At 37.7% G+C, this 9513-nt stretch overlaps 1 protein-coding gene across 5 annotated transcripts in view; it reads right to left on the reverse strand.

The window, feature by feature from the left end:
* Positions 1-9513, reverse strand: part of fam49bb (family with sequence similarity 49 member Bb) — a 148070-nt gene that overhangs the window by 41968 nt on the left and 96589 nt on the right. For all 5 annotated transcript variants that reach the window (XM_039753968.1, XM_039753969.1, XM_039753972.1 and 2 more), the window contains exon 2: positions 4455-4540. The gene's annotated coding sequence lies outside the window, so the exon portion shown is untranslated. The remainder of the gene's footprint in view (positions 1-4454; positions 4541-9513) is intronic.

Genomic DNA, 9513 nt, shown 5'->3' on the forward strand with positions numbered 1-9513 from the left:
GTGGCAAATCTATTATTATTATTATAAAATCAAGTGTGTGCAGTAGCAGTTGTTAATCAAGTCAAGTTCAAAAACTGCTCACAATGAAGTTACAGCAATGCAAAAACAAAATGAACATGCATTTATTTCAGGTCACATGATTCAACTGAATGAATTTCAGTCACTATTAAGCTTCTGTCATCAGTACTTTTATGTTGTCGTTAAAATATACAGAATGTGTCTCTTTACTGCGACTTACTGTAACCTCTGAATTTGTCCAACTGAAAATATAAACTGCATGTAGTCTCTTTGTTAAAGACACTTCAAAGAAACAAACTTTTACAAGCTGATGTTGAAAACGCTTTTCTCTTTTTTAGGCAGTAACATTTAAAGAAAAAGTCAAAGACAAACAGGCCAAGTGTCCTAATAAATAGTTTTACACAGAGCAAAAACAAACTCTTGGCAGCCTATTTAAAATAATCACATAGAAAAAAGGAATGAGAAATTGCTTCAAAATGCACAACACTTCAAGCAAAATAAGTTGCCAATGGGGCATTCCAAGACGGCACTTTCATTCCACAATTATCATTCTGATTGAAGTTATGTCCTATTACGTGATAAAACATGTCCAACACACACACACACACTGCAGATTCTAGGAATCGGAGGACATTACACACCCCTGCAGTGTTTAAATCATATCCCAAAAGTCTCTTCATATGGCAGTTGTTATTCATTGATTCAGCAGTCAAGTCAAATAAGGACTGCAAGGCTTCTTTAAGTTTACAACTTCTGGATGTTCATATACAGAACTATTGCTTAAAAGTAAAATTTTCCTAGAAAGTTAAGCCATTTACTTTTGCACCCCTAGCTGGTTCTTAGAATACAGTGTAACTATTTTAAACTCATTCATATCAAAGGAGCTAATTCCATTTTCATGTTAAGAAAACATGTGGTATTATTTTAAAATGCAGAGAGTACAGAACTAAACATTAAAGAAAAACAGAGTTAAAACACCAGAGCTGTGCAATACGCCTCTAAGTTAAAACAACCTTTTTTTTTGGCAAAGTAAACATTTTATTCTGGATTAATACTTATTAGAAGATAAGGGTCCACTGTATTTAGTTTCAGCATTTTGATAGGAGGTGTTAGTGAGGCCAGCAAGTGGTACTACTCTGTGTGGACCCCAACATCTCAGTGCAGTGACAGGGACATTGTGCGGCTGACAAAAATGGCACCGTCCTTTACAGACGGTGTAGTACTGAGGCCCTAAAAGACCCCAGGGTCTTTCATAGGAAATCATATCATTAAATATTCTCTTTCAAAGACAGAAGGGTGTACCCCAACATCCTGGGTAAATTCCCCATAATGGCTTTGTCCAATCAACCCTCTAATCCCCCAAATTTTTCCCTCTCTCTCACCCATTGACCACTTAATAGCTACCACAATAGCTAGGCTACAACTGTGTAAAGGTAGGCAGCACCAATGCACATTTAGTGTCTCAAGGATCCAGTGACTTTGGTTTGAATTGCAGATGATATTTTTGTGTGCAGTCTGCATGGAATTTTTCTCCCCAAAGATGTATTGGTTGAGTGATTTGGAGATTCTTAGACCCATACAAATAAAAAGTCTACAATAGACGGGCATGTAATGGACAGATGTCCCACCTGGAGTTGCTTATGGCCTTTTGCAGGGATAGGTTTTGGCTACCTATGGCATGTTTATTGTTATATGTTAAGGTCACATTTTAAAGGTGATTATGAGTTTGTCACTTACTGAAAGGAAATGACTGATGAAAGGTAAAAACAGCTTAGCTCTGTTGGGAATCTGGATTAGTGCTTCTGTGGCCAGATCAAGCACAGCAAGAATTCACATCATTGTTTTTCAGAGACAGAATACAAGCAGTGTGGTCCTGTGGATAAGGCATTGGTTTTAAATATATATATGGGGGTGAGGTTGTTGGGAGTAAAGTCTTGTTTATTAAGAATAAGTTCTTTATAAGTTTGTATATGCTGGATTTATGTCCAAGTGTCTGTTGATGGTGTTCTCATTTGATAACCAGGATTCAGCCAGCTCTCTAGCACTTTTATTATTGGCTTTAAATTTTACTTGTACATCGTCCCAATTAAATGTATGTCCTGTTGATTTAGTATGCTTATAGATCAATGACAGTGCGTCCTTTCTTCTGACGGCGTTGCGGTGTTCCTGTATACGTGTTGCGATTCTTTTTGAAATTTGTCCTATGTATACCGCTGAGCACGAATTGCATGGAATGCTGTATACTGCGTTTAGTGTTTCTGCTGTCGATTTCTTGTTTTTGGCATTAAAGAGGACTGTGCGCAGATTGTTCATGGGTTTGTGTGCTATTCTGACACCTGACTTGGCGAGGATGCGTGCAGCACCTTCAGACACATTGTGGTGAGAGAGATATATATATATATATATATATATATATATATATATATATATATATATATATATATATACACACACACAAACGGATTCCAAAAAGTTGGGACACTATACAAATCGTGAATAAAAACTGAATGCAATGATGTGGAGGTGCCAACTTCTAATATTTTATTCAGAATAGAACATAAATCACGGAACAAAAGTTTAAACTGAGAAAATGTATCATTTTAAGGGAAAAATATGTTGATTCAGAATTTCATGGTGTCAACAAATCCCAAAAAGTTGGGACAAGGCCATTTTCACCACTGTGTGGCATCTCCCCTTCTTACAACACTCAACAGGCGTCTGGGGACCGAGGAGACCAGTTTCTCAAGTTTAGAAATAGGAATGCTCTCCCATTCTTGTCTAATACAGGCCTCTAACTGTTCAATCGTCTTGGGCCTTCTTTGTCACCTTCCTCTTTATGATGCCAAATGTTCTCTATAGGTGAAAGATCTGGACTGCAGACTGGCCATTTCAGTACCGGATCCTTCTCCTACACAGCCATGATGTTGTGATTGATGCAGAATGTGGTCTGGCATTATCTTGTTGAAAAATGCAGGGTCTTCCCTGAAAGAGATGACGTCTGGATGGGAGCATATGTTGTTCTAGAACCTGAATATATTTTTCTGCATTGATGGTGCCTTTCCAGACATGCAAGCTGCCCATGCCACACGCACTCATGCAACCCCATACCATCAGAGATGCAGGCTTCTGAACTGGCGTTGATAACAACTTGGGTTGTCCTTGTCCTCTTTGGTCCGGATGACATGGCGTCCCAGATTTCCAAAAGAACTTGAATCGTGACTCGTCTGACCACAGAACAGTCTTCCATTTTGCCACACTCCATTTTAAATGATCCCTGGCCCAGTGACAACGCCTGAGCTTGTGGATCTTGCTTAGAAATGGCTTCTTCTTTGCACTGTAGAGTTTCAGCTGGCAACGGCGGATGGCACGGTGGATTGTGTTCACTGACAATGGTTTCTGGAAGTATTCCTGAGCCCATTCTGTGATTTCCTTTACAGTAGCATTCCTGTTTGTGGTGCAGTGTCGTTTAAGGGCCGGAGATCACGGGCATCCAGTATGGTTTTACGGCCTTGACCCTTACGCACAGAGATGGTTCCAGATTCTCTGAATCTTCGGATGATGTTATGCACAGTTGATGATGATAGATGCAAAGTCTTTGCAATTTTTAAGCTGGGTAACACCTTTCTGATATTGCTCCACTATCTTTCTGCGCAACATTGTGGGAATTGGTGATCCTCTACCCATCTTGGCTTCTGAGAGACACTGCCACTCTGAGAAGCTCTTTTTATACCCAATCATGTTGCCAATTGACCTAATTAGTGTTTATTGGTCTTCCAGCTCTTCGTTATGCTCAAATTTACTTTTTCCAGCCTCTTATTGCTACTTGTCCCAACTTTTTGGGGATTTGTTGACACCGTGAAATTTTGAATCAACATATTTTTCCTTTAAAATGATACATTTACTCGGATTAAGCGTTTGATCTGTCATCTACGTTCTATTACAAATAAAATATTGACATTTGCCATCTCCACATCATTGCATTCAGTTTTTATTCACAATTTGTTTAGTGTCCCAACTTTTTTGGAATCTGGTTTGTATGTGTGTGTGTGTGTATATATATATATATATATATATATATATATATATATATACACATACACAACACACACACACACACAATGTGGATAGTCAATACCTGCCCAGGCAACACTACACAGAGATGGAAGTCAAGCTTAGACAAGGTGATCCTCTATCTCAGGGTACTCTCGCTCATACAGGGTACACATAGGCAGGCACGCACCCTCAAGCCCCCCACCCCGGCTCATAATGGGGCTCTCCTGAGGACTGTTGTGCGACATTACTTTCAAGACGCAACGTAACAAAAAAATACTAATACTGAAATTATACATCAAACATTAATGGAGGATAAGTTAAAACTGTTTCCCTAGTACAGGTGGCAAGGTAATCTACTATTCTAAAGGTAAAAATGTATTTACCAGCAAGCAGGATCTTCAAGTGACACTGTGCAGTTCCAGCCTTGCAGACTTCCGAGACTCAAATTTCTTCTCTTAGCAATCACTTTCTAGGAGAAGAAATTAACAAAAATTACTTACATAGCAGTTTCTTAACAGACTACAATTGGTACTGCCTTAAAATTTATCTTTTTCATGGTCTGCTAAGACATCAACAGATTATCAAAAAATTCAACATAAATTTGGAAAAATTACATTTCAACCAAGTCAATTATAAACAAAAAAAACATGTACTGTATGCTACACTTGAGATTTTCACAATGTTAATACACCAACAACCCAGAAGAGGGAGCTCCAAACTCACACACATCATGAGACAGGTGTCAAAGTTCTGACAAAAGGATAAAACTGAACTAAACTGAACATTGGATCACAAAACACAGGGCAGGTCAGTAAAATCTCCCCTTATGCATGTCTGAGAAGCAAAGACGCAAATAGCTAAAATAAAACCTTTTAGAATTAATTTGTGGAACATCAGTTTTTAGTGAAACGCAAGAAAATTTACTCACTGGGAAATTAACAACTCCCTGCAGCAAAAGAATTTACGCATTTGTGAATGTATGGATTCTAGAAAGTACAGTGTCTTCATTAAATTTAGGACAGCACCCACACTAAGGAAAACACTGCATATGCTTAAAATCAACATTCAGTATGCATGGTCATTTGTGCTCCTGCAAGGTGAGATTAAAAGACAAATGTATATTGCACAAATATTTAAAAAATGATACAGAGTAATTCACTTTTACACCTGCCATTGTTACCTTCTTTGTGCAGGTTAATTTGTAAAACAACACTTGAAACTGGTAAGAGGCCCCCACTTTTCCAAACTATCCTGCCTGTAAAGTCAGTAGATATGCAGAATTGGGACTCAAATTTAATGTGAATAAAAAAAAAGGGTATAGTTAATATTTTATTTCGATTTACTTTTACATATTAGTGGCTTTTATTGTAGTTTAGTTTTCAGCCCACACACCAAATTTTTTTTGGTTTCATATTTACAAATGAACAGCATTGGGAAAGCTGTTTTACTTGTTACATAACCGAGTATTCTTCTACACCGGCTTGTTTCCTTCTGAAGTGCTCAAGCATACACAAAGCACTGACACGGAATGCTCAATCAGTCTTGCATATTTTGCATGTTACGTTTTTAGCCTCTATTTTAAGGTATAAGTCCTACATTTTGCTTTAAAACGTTTTCCACTGCAACATTTTTTATCAACCTGTCGTACAGGATCAACACTGCTTCTGGAAAGAGAATTCACTCATTGTAACACACCACTCCAATGCACCTCCTCCCTCAACAGCTGCTAGGATAAGCTTCCTCCTGTTCAGCCTCGCTACAGTTCATGCCTCCCCCTCAGTGATGCTGGAGACATTCAAGTGTAGCGAGGTTGAAATCGTCGAAATCTGCGGGAAAACAAACTTAAGTCATCAACCAATAAGAGGTCTGACAATCCTTTAAAATGTAAACAAAATAAAAAAAAAAATTTGAAACGGCACACAACTCACAACTATGAGATTCATGTTTTCATTCACCTTCAAATGGACTTTTCTGTCACAAAGTATTCTTGTCATTTTCCTGCAGTTCACCCATCCAGCTTGTATCTTTTTTTTGATTTCCCCATCTGTAACTTTATAACTAAATTCCCTTTTTTGATGATGTATCCACATATACAATATACAAGGCTCAATAATGATAACAACAAAAATTCACCAACACCAATGCATATAATGTATCGCAAGGTATTCTGGGTTTCTTCTGCCTCTACCTACCCTTGATGTGCAAGTGGCTGTCTCTTGGGGAATCCACCACAAAACACATAAAACATAATAAAAGATACCCAGACACATAAAAACTGATGATCAACAAAAAATGGCTACATAATTATACAAAAATGACAAACAAAAGAATGAAAAATGAACAAAACAAGACAAACAAAAATATGAACTCCAGCCAAAGGAGGGTACTAAAACTTGACACAGTTCTTTTTAGGAAGGGTTAACAGGTATTGAGAATCCTGCCTCAATTTTTGCCCTTTTTTCGTTTTTGTCCACTCTGTCATGAAACACAACGCAAGACATCACACAGAAAAGCTTCTCTTTTATTTAAGTGGTCCAAAAGACACACTTTTCATTACTCCACATCACTACATTTCATGTACTGTACTTCCGAATGAGTGTTCACTGGTTGTCAGCTACCCTGGGTATACAAGCTCACCTCTCTGACTAAATACAAAATCAAACCTGGTTGATGTTGCTGGAACAAGTGATTTGCTGACTAGTCGAATGGAGTTGCTGCACGTTACACTACTGGCCATCACTGGTATAAATCACCGACTGGCCTCGCTATTCGGTAAGACAACCAATGGAAATAAAGGCTATGACAGAAAACCAATGGAAAAAAGTCAAGATCAGATGAGGTTGGGTGTATTCAGTGTGATGAGAACATGAGCAAGAGGTGCTGGTTTTTCACAACATTTTAGAAACACAGAACTAAACCCATAAAAATGACAAACACCACAATAACTTTTAAAGAATTTTAAAAATATTTAGAAGCAATGGGTTGCAGTTACCAATAGTGATTGTAAATGTACAATTAAAAAGTTGGCTGGTGCTCAACAGTAGCTTATTCCATATTTGGAACACGGAGGAACTCAAACTAAAAGTATTCACCTTAATATGACAAAACCGCATATATTTGGTATATGTCAACACCGGAGAACGACAAGGAACAGTCCCATCTTCATTTCTTTTCACTCTACACCTCCAACTATAAATATAACAGCAGGTCATGTCAACTGCAGAAATTCTCAGATGACTCTACACTGATGAGGTGTTTTGATAAAGAGGACGAGACAGAGGAGAGCAGTCAGGTGAAGAAATATGTTTCTTAATGCAAAGAGAATTGTCTGCATCTTAACATTAGCAAAATCGAGGAACTGCTAGAAGACTTCCATTACACCAAAGGGCCTCTATATCCAAGGACTGAAGGAGTGGATGTAGAGGTGGTCCACATTAACTACAGGTTGGACTGGTCTTGGAACATACAACTACTATGTATATAAGGAAGGGCAGAGCAGGTTCTTTTTCCATAGGAGATGGTGTTTCTTTAATGTGGGAAGTCGCATCCTTTGCATCTTCTATAACTCTTGTGATAGGTGGTGGGATTTTCCATGCTGTGGTGTACTGGGCTGGTAACATCAATTCAGGAGAGGCACACCAAATCAACAAGCTAATTAAAAGAGCAGACTCAATTACAGCATAAACTCTGGACCTCCTGGAGGTCATATCATAGGAGAGAATTAAAACAAAACTGAGTGTCATTATGAACAATACTGCACATCCTCTCTCTGACACACTAACACTGAAGACTTTCAGACAACAAATTCTTCAGTAAGTGTGGCAAGTAACAGTATAAAGGAGCTTCCATAGCAACAGCAATACATCTGGTATAATGCCTCGCTGTGACTGGGACTGTCAAGTCAGAGGTTTTCTTGCTTTATAGTCATTCTGGTGTGTGTTCAGATCAATATGTGTGTGTATATTTATTTATTTACTTTTGTATTTACTTATTTATTTATTTAAAGCGCTTCTGTAAAAAGCCAAATAAAGGCACAAATAAAGTTCACTCTATGACAGCAGTTTGGTGAATTATTAGGACTGGCAGTAACTATCCATATAATTGAAGACGTAACAGTAAAATTTAGATCAGAAGAAGCACTTGACAGAAGTCATATGTTTTCCTTTCTTTTTATTTTTTTCAGTCATTCTGGTTTGTGCTCAGTGGCCATAGTGTATGTGCATATATATTTATGTATCTATTTGTGCATTAATTTATTGAGCTTCTGTAAAAATGCAAATAAGTCTAGTTGTGAGTTAACCAACCATGATGACGGCCTGTTCCTACCATAAACCAAGAAAGTCTAATCCCACAGAACGAAAAGACAGGATAAGCAAGACAACAGAATGAAAAAAAGAAGAAAAAAACCATCTTTAGAACAACAGCCCCCCTCCCCCCTTCCCATTCAAAAATCTAAACAGGCAAGGCAGACAGTGATAAGCACAGGCAATTCTGTTCACCATGAAATTATTTTTCTGCCCACTACTGCTGAGACATAACTTGCAAGACTGATAACATTTCTATTATTAGATGTAGGGCTTCTGTTCCATACTCATTTCATTTTCTTATGCAAGTTGGCCACAGCCACTACCCCTTTTGTATATTTATAAGAAGTATTTATTGCAGATAATGGGCGGGCAAACATCTTGGTTGTATACCTAATTAGGAGACATCTGAATTGCCTTATCTACTTACAGAATAAAAATTTCAATCTCTCAATGATAAATAGTCCATTACATTACTTTATTTCCAAGATAACAAAACCTGCTATAATAAAATGTGAAAAAAGGAGAAATAACATGGACTTATAAGCAATCAAATAATTTTTTCTTAAGATAATACTTAAATGGTTTAATATTTAAAGATCACATATGAAAATGTGAAAACCTAAACTTTTGAATCTAAGAATTGGGTTATGTACACAGAGTTAATGGGAAACTTTGTGTCTTGGGTTGAAATTCAGTGCCCAGATATGTGATATACAGGTTATCCCCATGGGTTTTACTTTGGGTACCCCAGTTTTTCTGCCACATGTTCAAATATATTACATCCACAGTAAAATTAAATTCACTATTGCATGGTTCCCACAGACTAGTGACAGTAACACAATTCCCAGCAGCAAACAGCGACTACAAACAGTAAATATTACATCAGATATCTTCAAATATATGAAGATGGCTGCATTAGAGGCTTGGCAGAGCATCACTAGAGAAGATCCTCAGCACCTGGTGACATCTATGAACTGCAGACTTCAAGCAGTCATTGCATGGAAGGCATACTTGACTAAATGCTAAATATGACGGCTTTAACAGACCTGCCATTGCTGTGTCCCAAACATTATGGTGCCCTGAAACTGGAGGCTGCATTGAATAGGTGTTGTGTGACTGAAAGTATGCAAATCTC

Source organism: Polypterus senegalus, chromosome 5 (assembly GCF_016835505.1).
Source record: "Polypterus senegalus isolate Bchr_013 chromosome 5, ASM1683550v1, whole genome shotgun sequence".
Classification (NCBI taxonomy): domain Eukaryota; kingdom Metazoa; phylum Chordata; class Cladistia; order Polypteriformes; family Polypteridae; genus Polypterus; species Polypterus senegalus.